The sequence below is a fragment of the Heptranchias perlo genome, chromosome 9 (genome assembly GCF_035084215.1).
Source record: "Heptranchias perlo isolate sHepPer1 chromosome 9, sHepPer1.hap1, whole genome shotgun sequence".
In the NCBI taxonomy this organism is placed as follows: Eukaryota; Metazoa; Chordata; class Chondrichthyes; order Hexanchiformes; family Hexanchidae; genus Heptranchias; species Heptranchias perlo.
This window is the reverse complement of record NC_090333.1, coordinates 31,242,268-31,266,291: the sequence shown is the minus strand read 5'-3', so window position 1 is coordinate 31,266,291 and position 24,024 is coordinate 31,242,268.

Genomic DNA, 24,024 nt, shown 5'->3' with positions numbered 1-24,024 from the left:
CTCCGTGGGTGACCAGGTAATGGTAATTAAAATATTTAAATAAGGGTATTACACTTTTGCAGGACCGTTTTATGAAACTGGTCTGTTCTAGCACCTGACTCACCATGTGTTAAACTTGCTCAGCAACTTGGGACACTAACAGTCAGCAAGAATACTTTAGCAGTGCTATTTAAAGGGCTCATCCACTACATACAGGTTAGTTGTTAGTTTGTCCTTTTAGGCTGCTGATTAACCTCTGGGCATCTTATAGCCTATTTTCTCACTTCTATAACTGATTTCTGACTTCGAAGAGGAAGTTTTTGCTGGTGCTCCACTGCTTTTGGCTGCTTTCAAAACATTTTCACTGCAGGCATGGTTGGTACATCAGGGCTTCCTTTGGGCTTGGAGGACGAGGGGGAACAGCCAAGAGGACAGCAGAGAGCAGGAGCAGTTGGGACCTGAGGGAGGAGGAAGCACTACACAGGCCATACCCACAGCCGATCCATCAGGAGCACTTCCACCAGTTCTCCACCTGAGAATAACCGGATTTAAAAGCACTGAAAATGACTTTAAAAAACTATACAGAATCAGTTAACAGTTTCATTGGTGTACACTAGTCAGTTTCTTAGTAAATTAAATATTTATTGATATGAAAAATCTTTTAAAATGTGCCTACTAGTGCTTGTGCTCCTGGTAAAATGAGTGCAATTTGAAGAGCCTTCCCTGACCAGCGCAATCGGTGGAATCTTGCAATTTTGAGCTTGGGGTGGGGGGGGGGGAGGGGGGCGTGGTCAGTTTTGTGGGCGGGGCCTGATTCGGGCGAATTGAATCTTGAACCAGCGGAAAAGATCGCAGAAAACACGAGTGTAAGTGGTTTTGGGCGTAACTCACATACAGGCTCGTGTGGAGCATAAACACTAGCATGGACCTGTTGGACCGAATGGCCTGTTTCTGTGCTGTACATTCTGTGTAATTCTTTGTAATTTTAAATTCCCCGATCTTTTTGTGCTGGTTCGGCCGATTCTGCTCAGATTGTGCTGGAATCCGGGCACAAATCTGTTGGAAACTTCCCCCCTGGTCTAAATAATGTTGCAGTGCTCCCCAGACTTTTGTTTCTAACATTTAGGGGAGGATTTTCCTTCACTATCCCATCCAAAATTGGGTGGGGTGGTGGCAGAAAAGGGGTAAAAACTAGTTGGTGAGGCCTACAGCTGCCTCGCTGCCTGACCTGAGTTTCCCTCCACCCACCCCTACTGGGACCGCCACGAGCTGCTCCCTCCCTGCCCACCGCATGCAAACTTTGGCGGGGACTGGGGCCCGGGGCCAGGGTTCCGTGCCCATTGCTCTCTCTCGTCCAGCCCTTGCTCCCGCTGCTGCCTGGGACCGCCATGGCAGTAGGCCTGGGCAGCAGTGGGAATGGCCCCACATCCGGAAAATGGAGGGACCAGTAGACGCCACCTCTCCCTCTGATAGCTTGCCTGCTGAAGGCTTTGTTCTCAGTTGAGGCTTTCAGTCAATGTGCTGATCCAGTTTTTGAGGCCCTGTGACCTTTTAATGTGGCTCCTGATATAGTCCACCTCAATAAATATATAGGGAAACATATTGCTAAGTTGTGTTCCAATTTTATTATAAAAACAAGTCAGTTGCTAAAAGGAACCTCCTTCTTCCTTACCTTTTCTATTGTAAAACCCTGAACTTAACTGTTTTTTACATATCCAACTCTGATAGAACCTGAGATTTATAATTCTGAACACTACACGTATTTCATTACACTCCATGTTAACGTCATAAGTGGCTTGTGTCCATCCTTGTGTGTCAGATATGGTTCAGCACACATCACGTGTATCCATATGCTCTGGGAACGTGTAGCTAAAGTGCGTCCTGTCATGGTGCAAAATAACTTACGAATCTTTGTGATGGACTCCCTCATGACTTACTGTCCTTTTGGGCAGAGGAGAAAGTGCCACTGGAATGACATACATGGAGCTGCCATTAGTGGCTGCATGCAGACGCAGCTCACTTAATTGGAAGTAGCCAACTCCCTTGATCTCCTGAGGTGAATTAAATCCTTCTTCAGAATGTCTCACTTATAATTTACAGAAATCTCCGTGTTACATTTTAAGCTTTTCTCATGTCTAAATCAAAAGTCATCGCCCTTAGGCAAGCAATCTCGCTCCCTACAATCCACAAGCATGATCTGGGGTCCAAAGTAACATGGAATAGTGTACCCTGGGAAAACAATAAACCCACTATTGTCTTTGGATTTATATGTAGGATTTTCATTACACACCTACATCATTTCTGAAGATGATTAATATTAGTCATTCCAGACACTTTTGTATCAGACTGAATTACCATGCAAATTTATTCATAGATAGAAAGAAGGATAGAACTTGATTTACATTGCGCCTTTCACAACCTCAAGATGTCCCAAAGCACTTTACAGCCAATCTATTTTGGAACTGTAGTCACTGTTATAATGTAGGGAAACGCAGCAGCCTATTTGTGCACAGCAAGGTTCCACAAGCAGCAATGAGATAAATGAACAATTGACCTGTATTAGTGATGTTGGTTGAGAGATAAATGTTGGCCAGGACACTCAGAGAAGTCTCTGGCTTTTCTTTGAATAGTGCCATAGGATCTTTTACCTCCACCTGAGAGGGCAGACAGAACCTCAGTTTAACATTTCATCTGGAAGACGACACCTTCGACAGAGCAGCACTTCCTCAGTACTGTGCTGAAGTGTCAAGCAAGAATATGTCTTTTACCGTAGCAATAAAATGCAATCAGTTGTTGAGGTCAACTCAAAAAAATAGTAGTTTTGAACCAGTGGTTGAGTTCCTTCTTTTGCAAACCTTGCAGGTAACAAATAGCAGACTCTTTTCGGTTGTTTAGCAGCATGCTAATCCTCACTGTTATGGGAATTTTTAGACTTATCTAGGCATTCACACAAGGGTAGTGGAAACCTGGAACTCTTCCCCCAAAAAGCTATTGAGGCTAGGTCAATTGAAAATTTCAAAACTGAGATTGATAGATTTTTGTTAGCAAGGATACAGAAGCAAAATGGGTAGATGGAGTTAAGATACAGAGCAGCCATGATTTAATTGAATGGCGGAACAGGCTCAATGGGCTGAATGGCCTACTCCTGTCACTAGGTTTCATTCCTACCTGCAGATTTTGTGTTTTGCCTCTGCATCTATTGTGACTTGCTCAAAATTATAACGAATTAAGTTATCAGAAAATCCAAAATTTCTCATACATTGTGAAATGCAGCCTTCTCTTTTGAAAAGCCAATCTGCCAGTCCAAGGCAATTACTTGTACAACAGACTCCAGCTAAATGAACACATTTACAAAAGGCCTGTCGAAAATTACCTGGCGCAGTTGATGAGGGTTGTCCAAGCCAAGCTTGTTCTGAATGGATTGTGACATTGAATTATTGTCTGCTGGTAAGTGTTTCTAGCACTTGAGTCATTGTTTTTCTTCAGACACTAAGTCACATCAGACTCTATCACCCCATCTCCAACTTCTCTTTCTTCTCTAAGGTGCTTGAACATGTTGTAGACCCTCAGCTTCATTTCTATATCTCTCATAACTGCTATCCAGTAACAGCCAGAGCATCCCCAGTAATGTCTTCTCTTCCTGGCCCTGCACCGTTACTTCCGGAATCTTCTATGGATCCATTGTTGGCCCTCTCCTCTTCCTCATCTGTATGCTGCTTCTTGTTGACATAATTTGCAGACATGGAGTCAGCTTCCACATATATGCTGACCACACCCAGCTCTCCCTCTCCACTACCTCTCATGACCACTTTACTGCCTCTGTGTTGTTAGCCTGCTTGTCTGAATTCACTCTTGGATGAGCTAAATATTGGAAAGACCAAAGCCATCATCATCGGACCCCACCACAAACTTCGTACCATTGCCACTGATTCCATCCCCCTCCTCGGCCATTGTCTCAGGTTGAAGCACACTGTTCAAACCTTGGCATCCTATTTCAAATATAAGTTGATCTTCTGACCCTACATCCTTTCCATCACAAAGACTTCCACCTCTGTAATATTGCCCGCCTACACCTTACCTCTGCCCAACTGCCGCTGAAACTCTCATCCATGCCTTTATCATCTCTAGACTTGACACTTGGAATGCTCTCCTGTCTGGCCTCCAATCCTCTACGCTCTGTAAACTTCAGCTCATCTAAAGATACTGCTGCCCATTTCCTATCCAAGTCCTGGTCATCCATTACCCCTGTCCTCGCTGTTCTACATTGGCTCCTGGTCTTGTCCTATATTGGCTCCTGGTGCTGTAATGCCTCCAATTTAAAATTCTCATCCTCATGTTTAAATCCCTTCATGGCCTTCCTGTTTTGCAACCAAGCATGACAGTCAAATTGCACACAGCAAGCTTCTGCACACAGCAAATGAATGACCAGATCATTTGTTTTTGAGGGAGGCCCAGAATACCAGGAGAATTCCCTGCTCTTACTTGGATAGTACTACAGGATTATTTTCTTCCATATGAATGGCACACACCTTGGTTTAAAATCTCATCTGAAAGACGGCAACTCCAACAGTTCAGCACTCTCTCAGTACAGCACTGAAGTGTCAGCCTAGATTGTGTGCTGAAATCTACATGGATCTAGAACCTACACGTTTCTGCCTAAGAGATGAGAGTGTTACCAACTGAGCCAAGCTGTACCATTACATCTCTGGACTTACAGATTATAGACTAATGGGTAATTTTACAATACTTCTATTAATTGACATGAATAAAGATGTAAACATCCTACTTTTCCATTATGTCCGTTTTCTTATCCGATTCGGGAGGTCACTTTAATTCAGTCCCAATGGGTCAGTGCCAAGCCGTAAAATGTTCAAGGCTTCGAGAATGATAAGATGCCAGGTGGGATCTGCCTTTCATTAAAATGGTGATGTAGCAGAGAATGACGTGCTGTTTCTACTCTTCTTTTAAACTTTTCAACCCATGTCTCCTAACGAGAGAGAAACAAATGGAAATATTTTACATGATAGGCACAAGTGTGAGCCCAAGTCACTCAAATTGGGCAATTTTAGATCCATTTCTAAAGACCTGGTGAATCAACCACTTTGGATCTTGAAACAGTAGTACATATGTGTGCAGCCATTTTCTGCGCTCTTTCATTGCCATTATTTTTGTTTGTATATTCCATTTGGTTTATCAGTATTTTTCACTCCTTGGGATCGATTTTGACTGGCCGGCTGCCTGTTCTGGCAGTGAAGAAGCGGTGAAGAGGCCCCCACGATTTTGAGGCCTTGGCCTCTTTTAAATTTGGCAGGTGAGTTGTGGGTCATCAAACATGCTCGCTGGATTGAGGCCTCACGATTGGGCCGGGCCGGCCGGCAGCATGGTAAGTTGAAGGGTGGGGGGGGGGAGCCACAATACGGAGGCTGGGGCGTCCGGGGATGGCGGGCCTCTTCAGTTCCATCGCCTGTGGAACTGGTCGGAGTGTGCACTGCGCAGTCTCCGACCAGCTCTGACTGAAAATGGCAGTCGGGATCCTATTTACATCATAGGACCCAAATATCCATATTAAAAGTGGCCTATCGCCCGAAACAGGCAGGTGCTTTGGACACCCGGCGGTCGACCCCTTTCAAAATGGAGCCAGTCGCATCGCTGACGTTAACAGGGCAGTAAGGCTACCGAGCCCATTGTGAGGCCGTTACCTCCCTGTTAATGCCAGACGAAGGCAGTGAAAATCGACCCCCTTGTGTCTGTCTTTCACAGCCAGTCCATCTCAGTAGAGAAAGGACAGATGGGCCAGTATCATTGTGTGCTTGATGATTGTTGCAGTCAAAATGCAAACTCCTCTGCTAGAATGAGTCTATCTGCTCTCATGTCCAACTTAGAACTGACATAACTGATATAGTAAGAGAAATGACCTTGGTGAGTTTAAAAAAAACTTCTGTCAGCATTGGAGTAAAACAAAATTGGAAAGAATTTGCATTTATATAGTTTCGCATAATGTTCTCAGGACATCGCAAAGTGCTTCACTGTCAATGATTTTCTTTTGTAGGCAAATGCGGCAATCACTGGCACAGTGCAAGATCCCACTAACAGCAGATGAGATGAATGATCAGCTAATCTATTTGTTGTGGTGAAGTCGGTTGAGGGGAGGAATGGTTGGGTGCCTTCCATCCATACCATCCATCCTCCATCCATCCATCCATCCATCCATCCTCCATCCATCCTCCATCCTCCATCCATCCATCTCCATCCATCCATCCTCATCCATCTCCATCCATCCTACATCCTCCATCCATGCCATTGAATGCCATGCAAGCCATGAATGCCTCATCCATACGCTCCATGAGCCTCCGATGCCATGCCAGACCCATCGCATCCATGCAGCAGCCATCCGCCATCCTCCAGCCTTCCATCCTCCCATCCGATCCTCCATCCCTCCATCCATCCATCCTCCATCCATCTCCATCCTCCATCCATCCATCCATCCTCCATCCTCCATCCATCTCATCCTTCATCCATGAGCCTCCATCCGATCCTCCATCCATCCTCCATCCATCCTCCATCTCATCCATCCTCCATCCTCCATCCTCCATCCTTCCATCCATCTCATCCATCCATCCTCCATCCATCCTCCTCCATCCTCCATCATCCTCCATCCTCCATCCATCCTCCATCCATCCATCCTCCATCCATCCTCCATCCATCCTCCATCCTCCATCCATCCATCCATCCTCCATCCTCCATGCCATCCTCCATCCTCCATCCTCCATCCATCCTCATCCATACCTCCATCCTCCTCCATCCTCCATCTCCAAGACATGCCAGCCATCCTCATCCTCCATCCATCCTCCATCCATCCTCCATCCTCCATCCTCCATCCATCCTCCATCCTCCATCCATCCTCCATCATCCTCCATCCATCCTCCTCACCATCCTCCATCCAGCCATCCTCCATCCATCCATCCTCCATCCATCCTCCATCCTCCTCCAACTGCCATGCCAGCCTGAATGACGATCCTGCCATGCCATGCCTCGAAGCCAGCCATCCGATCCTCCAGCCATCCTCCATCCATCCCATCCTCCATCCATCCTCCATCCATCCTCCATCTCATCCTCCATCCATCCTCCATCCTCCATCCATCCATCCATCCTCCATCCATCCTCCATCCATCCTCCATCCTCCATCCATCCTCCATCCTCCATCCATCCTCCATCCATCCTCCATCCATCCATCCATCCTCCATCCATCCTCCATCCTCCATCCATCCATCCATCCATCCTCCTCCATCCATCCATCCTTCTCATCCATCCTCCATCCATCCTCCATCCTCCATCCATCCATCCATCCCTCCTCCATCCTCCATCCATCCTATCCTCCATCCATCCTCCATCCATCCTCCATCCTCCATCCATCCATCCATCCTCCATCCTCTCCATCCTCCATCCTCCATCCTCCATCCTCCTTCCATCCTCCATCCTCCATCCATCCTCCATCCTCCATCCATCCATCCTCCATCCTCCATCCGATCCATCCATCCTCGCATCCATCCTCCAGAATCCTCCATCCATCCTCCATCCAGCCTCAGCATGCCTGCATCCTCCATCCATCCTCCATCCTTCCATCCTCCATCTCCATCCATCCATCCTCCATCCATCCATCCTCCATCCTCCATCCATCCATCCATCCATCCTCCATCCATCCTCCATGCCATCCTCCATCCTCCATCCATCCATCCAGCCTCCATCCATCCATCCACCATCCTCCATCCTCCATCCATCCATCCATCCATGCCATCCTCCATCCTCCATCCATCCTCCATCCTCCATCCTCCATCCATCCATCCATCCTCCATCCATCCTCCATCCTCCATCCTCCATCCATCCTCCATCCATCCATCCATCCTCCATCCATCCATCCTCCATCCATCCTCCATCCATCCTCCATCCTCCATCCTCCATCCAGCCTCCATCCATCCTCCATCCATCCTCCATCCTCCATCCATCCTCCATCCTCCATCATCATCCATCCTCCATCCTCCATCCTCCATCCATCCTCCATCCATCCTCCATCCTCCATCCTCCATCCATCCATCCTCCTCATCCTCCATCCATCCATCCATCCTCCATCCCATCCTCCATCCATCCATCCATCCTCCATCCATCCTCCATCCATCCTCCATCCATCCTCCATCCATCCTCCATCCATCCATCCATCCTCCATCCTCCATCCATCCTCCATCCATCCTCCATCCTCCTCCATCCTCCATCCATCCTCCATCCCATCCTCCATCCATCCTCCATCCTCCATCCATCCATCCATCCTCCATCCTCCATCCTCCATCCATCCATCCATCCTCCATCCATCCTCCATCCATCCATCCATCCATCCTCCATCCTCCATCCATCCTCCATCCTCCATCCTCCATCCATCCTCCATCCTCCATCCATCCTCCATCCTCCATCCCCATCCTCCATCCTCCATCCATCCTCCATCCATCCATCCATCCATCCATCCTCCATCCTCCATCCATCCCATCCATCCTCCATCCTCCATCCTCCATCCTCCATCCATCCTCAGCCTCCATCCTCCATCCTCCATCCTCCATCCATCCTCCATCCATCTCCATCCATCCTCCATCCTCCATCCATCCTCCATCCTCCATCCATCCATCCATCCTCCATCCATCCTCCATCCATCTCCATCCATCCTCCATCCATCCTCCATCTCCATCCATCCTCCATCCTCCATCCATCCATCCATCCTCCATCCTCCATCCTCCATCCATCCTCCATCCTCCATCCATCCTCCATCCTCCATCCATCCTCCATCCTCCTCCATCCTCCATCCTCCATCCTCCATCCATCCTCCATCCTCCATCCATCCTCCATCCATCCTCCATCCATCCTCCTCCATCCTCCATCCATCCTCCATCCTCCATCCATCCTCCATCCTCCATCCATCCATCCTCCATCCATCCTCCATCCTCCATCCTCCATCCATCCTCCATCCATCCTCCATCCATCCTCCATCCATCCATCCATCCTCCATCCTCCCATCCATCCATCCATCCTCCATCCTCCATCCTCCATCCATCCTCCATCCTCCATCCATCCTCCATCCCTCCATCCATCCTCCATCCTCCATCCATCCTCCATCCTCCATCCTCCATCCATCCTCCATCCTCATCATCCATCCTCCATCCATCCTCCATCCTCCATCCTCCATCCTCCATCCATCCTCCATCCATCCATCCATCCTCCATCTCATCCTCCATCCTCCATCCATCCTCCATCCATCCTCCATCCTCCATCCTCCATCCATCCTCCATCCATCCTCCATCCATCTCATCCATCCTCCATCCTCCATCCTCCATCCATCCTCCATCCATCCTCCATCCATCCTCCATCCTCCATCCATCCTCCATCCATCCTCCATCCATCCTCCATCCATCCTCCATCCTCCATCCATCCTCCATCCTCCATCCATCCTCCATCCATCCTCCATCCATCCTCCATCCATCCTCCATCCTCCATCCATCCTCCATCCTCCATCCATCCTCCATCCTCCATCCATCCTCCATCCATCCTCCATCCTCCATCCTCCATCCATCCTCCATCCATCCTCCATCCATCCTCCATCCATCCATCCATCCTCCATCCATCCTCCATCCTCCATCCATCCATCCATCCATCCTCCATCCTCCATCCATCCATCATCATCCATCCATCCTCCATCCATCCTCCATCCATCCTCCATCCTCCATCCTCCATCCATCCTCCATCCATCCTCCATCCATCCTCCATCCTCCATCCATCCTCCATCCATCCTCCATCCATCCTCCATCCATCCTCCATCCATCCTCCATCCATCCTCCATCCTCCATCCATCCTCCATCCTCCATCCATCCTCCATCCTCCATCCATCCTCCATCCTCCATCCTCCATCTCCATCCATCCTCCATCCTCCATCCATCCTCCATCCTCCATCCATCCTCCATCCTCCATCCATCCTCCATCCATCCATCCATCCTCCATCCATCCTCCATCCTCCATCCTCCATCCATCCTCCATCCATCCTCCATCCATCCTCCATCCATCCATCCATCCTCCATCCATCCTCCATCCATCCTCCATCCATCCTCCATCCTCCATCCTCCATCCATCCTCCATCCATCCTCCATCCATCCTCCATCCATCCATCCATCCTCCATCCATCCTCCATCCATCCTCCATCCATCCTCCATCCTCCATCCATCCTCCATCCATCCTCCATCCTCCATCCATCCTCCATCCATCCTCCATCCATCCTCCATCCTCCATCCATCCTCCATCCATCCTCCATCCTCCATCCATCCATCCTCCATCCTCCATCCATCCTCCATCCATCCTCCATCCTCCATCCATCCTCCATCCATCCTCCATCCATCCATCCATCCTCCATCCATCCTCCATCCTCCATCCATCCTCCATCCATCCTCCATCCTCCATCCATCCTCCATCCTCCATCCATCCTCCATCCATCCTCCATCCTCCATCCATCCATCCATCCATCCTCCATCCTCCATCCATCCTCCATCCTCCATCCATCCTCCATCCATCCTCCATCCATCCTCCATCCTCCATCCATCCTCCATCCTCCATCCATCCTCCATCCATCCTCCATCCTCCATCCATCCTCCATCCATCCATCCATCCATCCTCCATCCTCCATCCATCCTCCATCCATCCTCCATCCTCCATCCATCCTCCATCCATCCTCCATCCTCCATCCATCCTCCATCCATCCTCCATCCATCCTCCATCCTCCATCCATCCTCCATCCTCCATCCATCCTCCATCCATCCTCCATCCTCCATCCATCCTCCATCCATCCTCCATCCATCCTCCATCCATCCTCCATCCTCCATCCATCCTCCATCCATCCATCCATCCTCCATCCATCCTCCATCCTCCATCCATCCTCCATCCATCCTCCATCCTCCATCCATCCTCCATCCTCCATCCATCCATCCATCCTCCATCCATCCTCCATCCTCCATCCATCCTCCATCCATCCATCCATCCTCCATCCATCCTCCATCCTCCATCCATCCATCCATCCTCCATCCATCCATCCTCCATCCTCCATCCATCCATCCATCCTCCATCCATCCTCCATCCTCCATCCATCCTCCATCCATCCATCCATCCTCCATCCATCCTCCATCCTCCATCCATCCTCCATCCATCCATCCATCCTCCATCCATCCATCCTCCATCCTCCATCCATCCTCCATCCATCCATCCTCCATCCATCCATCCTCCATCCATCCATCCATCCTCCATCCATCCTCCATCCTCCATCCATCCTCCATCCATCCATCCTCCATCCATCCATCCTCCATCCATCCATCCATCCTCCATCCATCCATCCTCCATCCATCCTCCATCCATCCATCCATCCTCCATCCATCCTCCATCCATCCATCCTCCATCCATCCTCCATCCATCCTCCATCCATCCTCCATCCATCCTCCATCCATCCATCCTCCATCCATCCTCCATCCATCCTCCATCCATCCTCCATCCTCCATCCTCCATCCATCCTCCATCCATCCATCCATCCTCCATCCATCCTCCATCCTCCATCCATCCATCCATCCATCCATCCTCCATCCATCCTCCATCCATCCTCCATCCATCCATCCTCCATCCATCCTCCATCCATCCATCCATCCTCCATCCATCCTCCATCCATCCTCCATCCATCCTCCATCCATCCTCCATCCTCCATCCTCCATCCATCCTCCATCCATCCTCCATCCTCCATCCATCCATCCATCCATCCATCCTCCATCCATCCTCCATCCATCCTCCATCCATCCATCCTCCATCCTCCATCCATCCTCCATCCATCCATCCTCCATCCATCCTCCATCCTCCATCCATCCTCCATCCATCCATCCTCCATCCATCCATCCATCCTCCATCCATCCTCCATCCATCCTCCATCCATCCTCCATCCATCCTCCATCCATCCTCCATCCATCCATCCTCCATCCATCCTCCATCCATCCATCCTCCATCCATCCATCCTCCATCCATCCTCCATCCATCCTCCATCCATCCATCCTCCATCCATCCATCCTCCATCCATCCATCCTCCATCCATCCATCCTCCATCCATCCTCCATCCATCCTCCATCCATCCTCCATCCATCCATCCTCCATCCATCCATCCATCCTCCATCCATCCTCCATCCATCCTCCATCCATCCATCCTCCATCCATCCTCCATCCATCCATCCATCCTCCATCCATCCTCCATCCATCCTCCATCCATCCATCCTCCATCCATCCATCCTCCATCCATCCATCCTCCATCCATCCATCCTCCATCCATCCATCCTCCATCCATCCATCCATCCTCCATCCATCCTCCATCCATCCTCCATCCATCCATCCTCCATCCATCCTCCATCCATCCATCCTCCATCCATCCTCCATCCATCCATCCTCCATCCATCCTCCATCCATCCATCCATCCATCCTCCATCCATCCATCCTCCATCCATCCTCCATCCATCCATCCTCCATCCATCCTCCATCCATCCATCCTCCATCCATCCTCCATCCATCCTCCATCCATCCTCCATCCATCCTCCATCCATCCATCCTCCATCCATCCTCCATCCATCCATCCATCCTCCATCCATCCTCCATCCATCCTCCATCCATCCATCCTCCATCCATCCATCCTCCATCCATCCATCCTCCATCCATCCATCCTCCATCCATCCATCCTCCATCCATCCATCCATCCTCCATCCATCCTCCATCCATCTATCTATCTAACTAATGCGAAGGTGGCGATGTGGCAGCATGACTGATGACTGAGGCCGGCCCAAAACTGGGCCTTGGGCCTCATTAATATTAACTGTATGAATTGCTGGTTCCCATCGTGCTTCCACAGGCGGCTCGCCCGTTTGAAGAAATTAATATCTAGCTGCTTGCCTCGCTGACAATCTATCTATCTAACTAATGCGAAGGTGGCGATGTGGCAGCATGACTGATGACTGAGGCCGGCCCAAAACTGGGCCTTGGGCCTCATTAATATTAACTGTATGAATTGCTGGTTCCCATCGTGCTTCCACAGGCGGCTCGCCCGTTTGAAGAAATTAATATCTAGCTGCTTGCCTCGCTGACAATGGCCCAAAGGTAAGTTCTGGGGTGGAGGGGTGGAGGGGTGGGGGGAGCGGTGGGGGGAACGGGGCAGCGGCAGCGGGAGCCGTTCGGGATACTGTAGAGTCGGGGATCACTCCTGCTTCTCCTGGCTCCATGGCAACGATTTTTTTAAAAAAACATTCCTTTTAAGAATCCCAAGCGTAGGGGGCCTAAACCGGGTTAGGTCCCTCATTTACATATGTAATGGGCCTCATGCCTTGTTTAGGCAGCTGCCAGGGACACCTGAAAAATCGTCCAACCCAATATCGGATCAGGTGTATTTCAGGCATTCTTTAGGCATGGGACATTGGTCCCCGAAATTGTCTCTTATTGCACCCATTTTATGCCCGTAAAACAGGCGCAACAAGGTTCAGTTTCTACCCCTGAATGTTTAGGCCATCAGTTTGAGATATTCATTGAGGTCACTAGATGGCAATATAATCATATGGTAAAACAAGCCTGCAAAGAGAAGCTTCCTGTTTACTATATTCAAATCCCTTTTTGGATATTGGTGTTGTTACTAGTAACAACTTGGATAGGTCGGAGCTACTATCACAATCACAAACTCCCCTAATCTCCCCAGTAACATAATAATATCCCTTTAAATAGAGATGAGTACATTAGCAATCAGAATTGATATGAAGTGGGCAAATTTGGAAAAACCTGGGGGAGAAATTTAACATTGTCGCGCCTATTTTGCATAAAATCAACGTTGAGGGGATCAATTGCGGGTGGGGATATCCTGTGTCCAATCTCTCCCAGAAGTACGACAGCTGCCAAATTAAAAGTTGGTGACTTTTAGCTGTGTAGGACCCCTGCCTGAAATAGGCGTTAGGTACCCTACATATTCAAATGTAACAACACTCAAGAAGCTCGACACCATCCAGGACAAAGCAGCCCGCTTGATTGGCACCCCATCCACCACCCTAAACATTCACTCCCTTCACCACCGGCGCACAGTGGCTGCAGTGTGTACCATCCACAGGATGCACTGCAGCAACTCGCCAAGGTTTATTCGACAGCACCTCCCAAACCCGCGACCTCTACCACCTAGAAGGACAAGAGCAGCAGGCACATGGGAACAACACCACCTGCACGTTCCCCTCCAAGTCACACACCATCCCGACTTGGAAATATATCGCCGTTCCTTCATCGTCGCTGGGTCAAAATCCTGGAACTCCCTTCCTAACAGCACTGTGGGAGAACCGTCACCACACGGACTGCAACGGTCCAAGAAGGCGGCTCACCACCACCTTCTCAAGGGCAATTAGGGATGGGCAATAAATGACGGCCTCGCCAGCGACGCCCACATCCCATGAACGAATATTAAAAAAAATCAGGGTCCTAACGCTGGTTATAGGACCCCAATCGAAATTTGTCTGCAAATGGGCGGAGCTTGGGCCGTGCAGTCTCCGTCCAGCTGTTCCAAGTCTTGAGCAGACTAATCAGTGGCTCTTAAAGGAACCGCTGGAGGCCGGTCAAAAAAGATAAGAAAACATTCTAATAGTTTAATTCCTGTGGAGTCAGGAGGAGCAGGAGTGCCTCCCCCCCAGGACCTACCTGCGGGCCAGCTTAGCGTCAGAGCCGGCCGGAATTGGATAGGCCCTGACCGGTGAGCAGCAGATGTCAATCGGGCATCACTGGTTTAATATAAATGAGGCCCGAAGTCTAATTTCGATTGGGCCTCAGGCAGATGTCTACGGACGTGCGATCTGATCACACCATCCATTTCACACTAGAAACCAGCACTGAGTTGAATTTCTTCCCATCTGATGCTCAGGGTAACTTTGAACATTGGGCTTTGGAATGACCTGTTTTTGTGTGTTTTTTTAAAAATCAGGCTGCACCTGCATAGTGGGTAAGATGCACTGGTTTGTATTTCTTCGGCCCATTTCAGTGATCCTATTCCCTGTTTTAGCAGTTGCACATAAAATAATCCAGGCCATTATTGGTGACCGAATAAGCCAAATTCCATTTTTATCATATTCCTGGATTTTTTATGTTGACTTTGATGAAGAAATACACCTGGAAAATGAATGACTGCGAACTACTTAGGTGGTGTTTTTGCAAGACGATGGAGACAGCATGTCAGATGTGAAAGCTCCCATTGGAAAAGCTAGTGGAGCTATAGAAACATTTCACTGAATCTGGAAATGAAATGTGATTGAAAAAAAAACAAAATTGAGAATTTTTAAGAGCAATGTGTTAGATCTGGTCCAAAAACACCATCCAACAGGAGCTCAACAACTTCTAGTACAGTGTGAGCAAGAAACATTGGACATGGTGAGGCAGGAGGCGTCATTGAGCAGGGTGTCTGCTTATTACGTGGAGCCTTTCATTTACCTCAAAAGATTGCACATTCAACCAGCTTGACAACTTCCTGCTGGATTGTGAAGCCTGTCATCTGCTACTGTCTAGCCTGTCAGTGCCATAGAAAGAAAGATCTTGCATTTATATAATGATTTTCATGAGTTCAGGATGGCCCAAAGTATTTTACAGGCAATGAAGTAATTTTGAAATATAGGGCTCGATATTAGCAGGGCGGCGGGTTCTCAGTGGGGGGTCGACTGGGCACGTGGGTAACGCGCCCGGTGAAATCAGTGTGCTCCGCACGGAATCACAGGCTACTTGGAGCCACTTACCCGTGCTTCCGGGTTTCCTGCTGGAAAGCTGCGCGTCGGGCGGACTGCGCATGCGCAGCATAGGCTGTCAGCTGGAAGAGCCCTATTTAAAGGGGCAGTCCTCCACTGACTGATGCTGCAGAAAATAGGAAAAATTACAGCATGGAGCAGCCCCGGGGGAAGGCTGCTCCCAGGTTTAATGATGCCTCACTCCAGGTCTCATTGGATGGGGTGAGGAGGAGGGGGAGGACAGAGATCTTCCCCCCGGCGGGCGGGAGGAAGCAGCCTGTCTCTGCCACCGAGAAGACCTGGCTCGAGGTGGCAGAGGAGGTCACCAGCACCACCAACATATCACGCACCTGCATACAGTGCAGGAGGCGCTTCAATTACCTAAGTAGGTCAGCTGAAGTGAGTACACTTACTCATTCCCCTCCCCTCTGGCTGCCACATCACCGCCCCCACCCCACATCTCCTTCTGCACTGCCAACACTACTCTATCACATCACCCCTCACACCCACTCAAAGCTCATCCTCATCTTACCTGCACTTACTCACCTTGCCAGTAGTCATCCCACCACTACCATTCAACCCAATCCTCATCCAATCTCATGGCTCAATCTCATACTCACCCTCTCGTGCATCTCTTTCACGGTCAGCCTCACTCAACCTGCCACTACCTGTGCTGCAGCCACAGGGCATGCATCACATATGTGCAGTAGGAAGCGTAAGGCAAACGTGTCGTGAGCATGAAGGGGATGCACAAGGGTGTTTGAGGGTTTGTCATGGTTTTTACTTATATTTAATTTCTGATCAACTCACATAACATATTATATTGTCACCACTACTGCCACGTCTTTGCGAATCTTGTCTGGTTTGTGCAATAATGCCCTTTCCTGAGGATCACAATGAAGACCCACACCTGATGCCGCCCATTGTGTCAATGCAGAGTGGGTGTAGGTGTATTTGCAGGGCTCTTTTGTGCAGACGACTGAGAGACGTTGGCGATGTCCCCGGTGGCACCCTGGAAGGATGCGGGGGAGAAGTTGTTGAGGGCAGTGGTGACTTTGACAGTGACAGGTAAGAGGATGGTGCTCGGGCCAGCCAGGAGCAGCTCGGCATGAAGGACTGCAGATGTCCACGACTACATGTCGAGTGACTCTGAGCCTCCGTGTGCACTGCTGCTCAGAGAGGTCCAGGAAGCTGAGCCTCGGTCTGTCGACCCTGTGCCGAGGGTAGTGCCCTCTGCGACGCATCTCTCTCTACCGTTGCCCTCCCTCCTGTTGTGCGGGTGGATGTGTCACAGCACTGTGTTGTGGAGCTCCACGTGTCAGAGGTGGACAGCGTGGCCGGCGAGGCTGGTGATGCTGTTCGCCCTCCGAGGAGGTCAGGACTGCAGCTACGGCGGCCCCCATCCGGAAGATGTACATCTGAGAGGGTCCGCAAGGTAGGTACATGTGTCTGGACACCGGGGTAAGTGTGCAAGTTGGTGAATTTTATTGTTAGGAGGAGGGTGGTGGAGGCCAAACTTTGTCCAAAGTGACAGAGTGGCCTCCTGCAATGAGTGAGGGTCTCCCCCCCCCCCACCTGTCAAATGGACCTTTGCAGCTGCCACAGGCTGGTGGCTGCAACATGTCCATTTCAACTGGGAGCGTTTCCCCCAGTATGGGAAACAGTCTCAGTTAATTTCAAAATCCCACCCCTCCTAAAATATCAGGTCAATCAGGTCTGTAAACGACCTGAAGTACCTGTTTAAGTACTTTAAGTGGCATCCCACCGGCTTTAATTGCCGGCGGGAGTCCCACATGCAGGGACTGCGCGCGCATGTCAGCGCGTCACTGGGGAACTCAGAAGTGGGCGGGTTGGAGCCGGGCTCCAGACCTGCCCCGGGAATCCCTGATTTTCGCAACCCCCCCCGCACCCCGCCACGAACGCACCCGATCGCGGGTGTGAAAATCGAGCCCATAGTCACTGTTGTAATAAAGGAAATGCAGCAACCAATTTGCATACAACAAAATCCCACAAACAGCAATGAAATAAATGACCAGCTCACCTGTTCTGTTTTCGGCATTGGTTGAGGGATAAACGTTGGCCACGACACTGCTCTTCTTCAAATAATGCAGTGGGATATTTTACAGAGAGGACAGATGAGGCCTCAGTTTAACATGTTAGCTGAAGGATGGCACCGCTAATAGTGCAGCACTCCCTCGAGGATTATGTGTTCAAGTCTCTGGAGTGGGTCGTGAATCCACAATCTTATGACTCAGAGGCATGCGTGCTGCCACTGAGTCAAGGTAGACACCTAACTCCTGTTCCTTTTCTCTTTTCGCTTGGTTCTTCTCAGTACCTGGACCCTTTCGAAGAAACTTTGGAGGAGGATTATCCCCTGGAAGTTGCACCATTATGCGCTGCATCGATCCCACGCATCAGCATAGAGATTGGCACCCCAGGTAAGTTATAGGGATCTGATTTTGGTGAAGCGCCCAACATGAGTGATTGGGAGCAGGTAGTGGTAGGAAGGACATCCTCGGGGACGGCTCACTGGGGGGCAAGGTTGCCTCCAGGCTGTGATAAGCGTAATAAAGATACAGGCATCAAAGGCCCAGCCTTCAAAAGAAAACTCCTTTTGGCACACATGCAATTGCATGATGTATTGGAAAGCCTGCAAAGAGTTGCCACACCGTGTCTGAAAGTTTAGAGGGGTCCACATCCAGCTTGTGTGGTGTTCTGTTGCATGGCATCAGCAAACAACAGTCCACCATGGATGTGCAGTCACCTCCATGGATGCTGCAGCCAGGCCCTCACATCAGAAGTGTGTGGCTCCAGCTTTTGCAGGATTGATGGAAACTCAATCAGCTGCCATCCAATGGGGTCCAATGTATGCGTCACTCATCTCCTACAGTGTGTTCTCTTACAGATCGGTGCGAGTGATGAACCACAGCCCTGTGGGAGTGGCAGTGGCATAACGTGAACGGCACATGTTGCCCTTTGTCAGCATGTCAGCTATCTGCTCCCTTGCCAACCCCTCAGCCAATACCCACCATGGTGCCAGAAAGCCAGCTGGACCAATGCATATGCAAATGACCAGATCCAGGAAACCCAAGCGTAACTTCCTCTGCAGGCCACCAATGGGTGCAAAGTATTTTTAAAGCAGCAAATGTAACTCATTTCAAGGAAATTCTAGACCCATGTAATTATGTGCGCTGGCCATGCACCACTCAAAATGCTTTCTGCAAAAAATATGACCTGCCATTTATTTTCTCAGTCACTGTAATTTCTAATGTCCAAAACAAGGTTTTAATCAAAATAAATTCAAAACATTACATACTTCACAATAACATGGCTAGAATATTTTTCCTTAGATATTGGCAGTTTCTGTTCAGTTATTTTTCAAAATTATTTGACGAAAAGCTGGTGGACAAAATGCAAAAGCTTTATTTGGGTAACGTTTATATTGAGTGATTTATTTTATTTTATTAGTTTATTTAAACAGATGTGTTTGAGAGTAAGAAAATTGAAAGGGTGTATTGATTATACACTTGTTGTACCTTTTGTTTCGTGTTCAATAACTTCAGAAGACATAGTGAGCGGAAAGAGAGAGAGGCCTGGGTGTTTCGCTTCAGTGGTGACAGCATGTGATGTTCCTGTCCATTAAAATGAAAGTGGGGACAGGGAAATTGTGGACTGGTGAAAAACCCCAGGCAGAGTGTCTTTCCTCTTCCTAAATTTAGTTCATTAAAAAAAAATTGAAGTAAACAGAAAGTCTCTAATTATCTCACCTGTGTTTTAATGAAAGATAGAAAATATAAATGATCAAATTACTGACCCCGAGAGGAGAGAGACAGTGTCTCTCTTCATTCTAATTTGATTTCTTTTTTAAAAGATATAGTTAGTTGAATTTTGAAAGCAAATGAAGTCTCTTTGTCGTGAACAGCTGGAGGGAATGAAACAGGTGAGGATAAGGAAACCTCTGGCCTCTTACCACCTGTGCATGGGGAGGGCTGAGTGGGAATGAGGGGTGAGTGGATGGAGATCCCTCCCTAAATCTCTCTGCCTCTCCACCTTTCCCTTCTCCTTTAAGATGCTCCTTAAAACCTACCTTTTTGTCCAACCTGTCCTTCTTTGGCTTGGTGTCAATTTTGTCTGATTACGCTCCTGTGGAGTCCCTTGGGATGTTTTACTATGTTAAAGGCGCTATATCTTCAGAATAACACGGCACTACCCAGTCAGTAGTGTCTTTTACTGGTTCCAACCACTTCAGACCACCCAGACCAATCCAATGCATCAGTTCCCATTGAAGTAAACAAATCCTCCATGGGATACAAGAGAGCAGAGACCTGAAATAATGGGTCACATTATGAGTTTAAAACCAATCATTAAAAATAATGCCTTTGTAAAAAAAAATGGTGTACCATTCTCATACAAATAGTGAATAGTGTTCTCTGTAGAATTCATTTATTTCCCTTCCATTCTGAGATGGGAAATAAATACATCCCAGTCACTGATACGGGTCATAGATATTATTGCACAAATCTTTGATAATACAGTGTGCAATCTATACCCAAGGGCTTCACATGTTTACTTCAGTAGCATAGAACCTGTGGTCTGCTTTCACAACATTACTGCGATTATTACTGATTTTAAAATCGTTGATGACTTGTGTTCAAAGGCATATTATCAATAATTTTCATATTTGGTGGTTAGCTTTAGTTTTGGAACATGACTTGAAAAATGTCAGTTACCTAACCATTTCATTAAGAAACAATGATGCTAGAGGCCTTTGTCAGATGGGTCTGTGGTGACCAAATGCCAACCCAAGGGAGGTGCCGAGAAGGTTCAACTGTGACTCCAAAATTAAATGTTCAGCCGCTTTTGAAATTTACTATTTTTGGCTCTGAAGTGGGTTTTTCCTATGAGTTGCCTCACCTGCTCTATCACTACAGGGATCAGTGAATGTTGGATTGATGTTTCAAAGCCTATACATAACTGGCTATTTCAACTAGCAATCACAAATTTAGCATTTCAGCTTTTTGGGCTCTTGAGGAAGTGAAGTGAGTTCAGAGAGACTGGAATGAATTGAACTCCAAATTAAAGAGGAGACTTGGCTCCAGGTTTCACATCTTTAATTGACTTAGGGCCAGGGCAGTAATCATGCAATTTGGTTTTTCGACAGAGTGCCAGCAAGAATTTCACTTTGAGCCAAAATGAGTCCGACGGCTGCAATGTGCCCCCCACCTGTGTTTTTAGATATGCCCTGAATGAATGAATGAATGAATGGTCTTTTAAAAGGAATTTAAAATCTTGGCAAGAAGGGAAAAAAATGAACTGAAAAAAATCCTTTAACAGCAGTTACAAAAGTTTATGTTCTGCCTTGTAGGGAAATGGATAAAAAAATTAAATGGGTTGGTATTTAAAATCAGTCTATAATAAACAGAGCTGTTTATTCATATAATCAACATGGTACACAACTATAGGACTGAAAAAGACTTGTTGCTACTTGCTGTCACTGCCTGAGGTATTACTCAAGGTATCCCAACCACACTGTGTGTGGTAATCTTTCTTATAGATCACATGTTTTAGTAGATACTGATGGTTCACACCTTTAGAAGCCCCTACCAGAACAACTTCTTACAAAACAGAAGCATAGGAGTGGTTTGAGTTTGTATAAATTATCAACTCCTTGTTTTATTTTACTTTTTTTTTGGAGAGCTTTAAAAGCTTTTTTTTGTGCACGGGAATGTTTATACTCGTTAAGGTAGAGGATATTAGCGCTGAGTGCCCTGTCTCAGCATCAAGCACTGCCTGATTAGGTGTAGCATGTTTAAATGCAGACTAAGCTCTCTCCACTGTGCCCCGAGAACATGCCTCAGTCCCAATCTTAGAAAAGCACCTTTCCTGCAGCATTGTGACATTTCTCCATTTCCCACGCCGGACCTTTTGGCAAGATTGTCAAGTTAGGGATAGTTTTATGCTGTGGGGGAATGCCTATTAGGAATAAAAACAATAATAAAACCCTGCAACTGTACAGCTGGTTCATCAGCATCTGGAAATATCAGCATATATATGAAATCTATAGAAGTATATAATGTATATGAAACAAGAGAAAAGACAGGTTAATGTCTCGAATATAACCTTTTGTCAGAACTGAAAACTGAAAGATAAGCAAGAGTTTTAGTCCATGTTGAGCACTACTTGGAGGAGGCACTGAGAGTAGCAAGGACACAGAATGTACTCTGGTTGGGGGACTTCAATATCCATCACCAAGAGTGGCTCGATAGCACCACTACTGACCAAGCTGCCCGAGTCCGGAAGGACATAGCTGCCAGACTGGGCCTGCAACAGGTGGTGAGCGAACCAACACGAGGAGAAAACTTACTTGACCTCGTCCTCACCAATCTACCTGTCGCAAATGCATCTGTCCATGACACTATTGGTAGGAGTGACCACCACACAGTCCTTGTAGAGACGAAGTCCCGTCTTCACACTGAGGACACCATCCAACGTGTTGTGTGGCACTACTACTGCGCTAAATGGGATAGATTCAGAACAGATCTAGCAGCTCAAAACTGGGCATCCATGAGTAGCTGTGGGCCATCAGCAGCAGCAGAATTGTATTCCAGCACAATCTGTAACCTCATGGCCTGGCATATTCCTCCCTCTACCATTACCAACAAGCCAGGGGATCAACCCTGGTTCAGTGAGGAGTGTAGAAGAGCATGCCTGGAGCAGCACCAGGCGTACCTAAAAATGAGGTGCCAACCTGGTGAAGTTACAACACAGGACTACATGCATGCTAAACAGCGGAAGCAACATGCTATTGACAGAGCTAAGCAATTCCACAACCATTGGATCAAATCAAAGCTCTGCAGTTCTGCCACATCCAGTCATGAATGGTGGTGGACAATTAAACAACTAATGGGAGGAGGAGGCTCTGTAAACAGCCCCATCCTCAATAATGGCAGAGTCCAGCACGTGAGTGCAAAAGACAAGGCTGAAACGTTTGCAACCATCTTCAGCCAGAAGTGCCGTGTGGATGATCCATCTCGGCCTCCTCCCGATATTCCCGATAGCCAGACTTCAGCCAATTCGATTCACTCCATATGATATCAAGAAACGGCTGAGTGCACTGGATACAACAAAGGCTATGGGCCCTGACAACATCCCAGCTGTAGTGCTGAAGACTTGTGCTCCAGAACTAGCTGCGCCTCTAGCCAAACTGTTCCAGTACAGCTACAACACTGGCATCTACCTGACACTGTGGAAAATTGCCCAGGTATGCCTTGTCCACAAAAATCAGGACAAATCCAATCTGGCCAATTACTGCCCCATCAGTCTACTCTCAATCATCAGCAAAGTAATGGAAGGTGTCGTCGACAGTGCTATCAAGCGGCACTTACTCACCAATAACCTGCTCACCGATGCTCACTTTGGGTTCCGCCAGGACCACTCGGCTCCAGACCTCATTACAGCCTTGGTCCAAACATGGACAAAAGAGCTGAATTCCAGAGGTGAGGTGAGAGTGACTGCCCATGACATCAAGGCAGCATTTGACCGAGTGTGGCACCAAGGAGCCCGAGTAAAATTGAAGTCCATGGGAATCAGGGAGAAAACTCTCCAGTGGCTGTAGCCATACCTAGCACAAAGGAAGATGGTAGTGGTTGTTGGAGGCCAATCATCTCAGCCCCAGGACATTGCTGCAGGAGTTTCTCAGGGCAGTGTCCTAGGCCCAACCATCTTCAGCTGCTTCATCAATGGCCTTCCCTCCATCATAAGGTCAGAAATGGGGATGTTCGCTGATGATTGCACAGTGTTCAGTTCCATTCTCAACCCCTCAGATAATGAAGCAGTCCGTGCCCGCATGCAGCAAGACCTGGACAACATCCAGGCTTGGGCTGATAAGTGGCAGGTAACATTCGTGCCAGATAAGTGCCAGGCAATGACCATCTCCAACAAGAGAGAGTCTAACTACCTCCCCTTGACATTCAACGGCATTACCGTCGCCGAATCCCCCACCATCAACATCCTGGGGGTCACCATTGACCAGAAACTTAACTGGACCAGCCACATAAATACTGTGGCTACAAGAGCAGGTCAGAGACTGGGTATTCTGCGGTGAGTGACTCACCTCCTGACTCCCCAAAGCCTTTCCACTATTTACAAGGCACAAGTCAGGAGTGAGATAGAATACTCTCCACTTATCTGGATGAGTGCAGCTCCAACATCA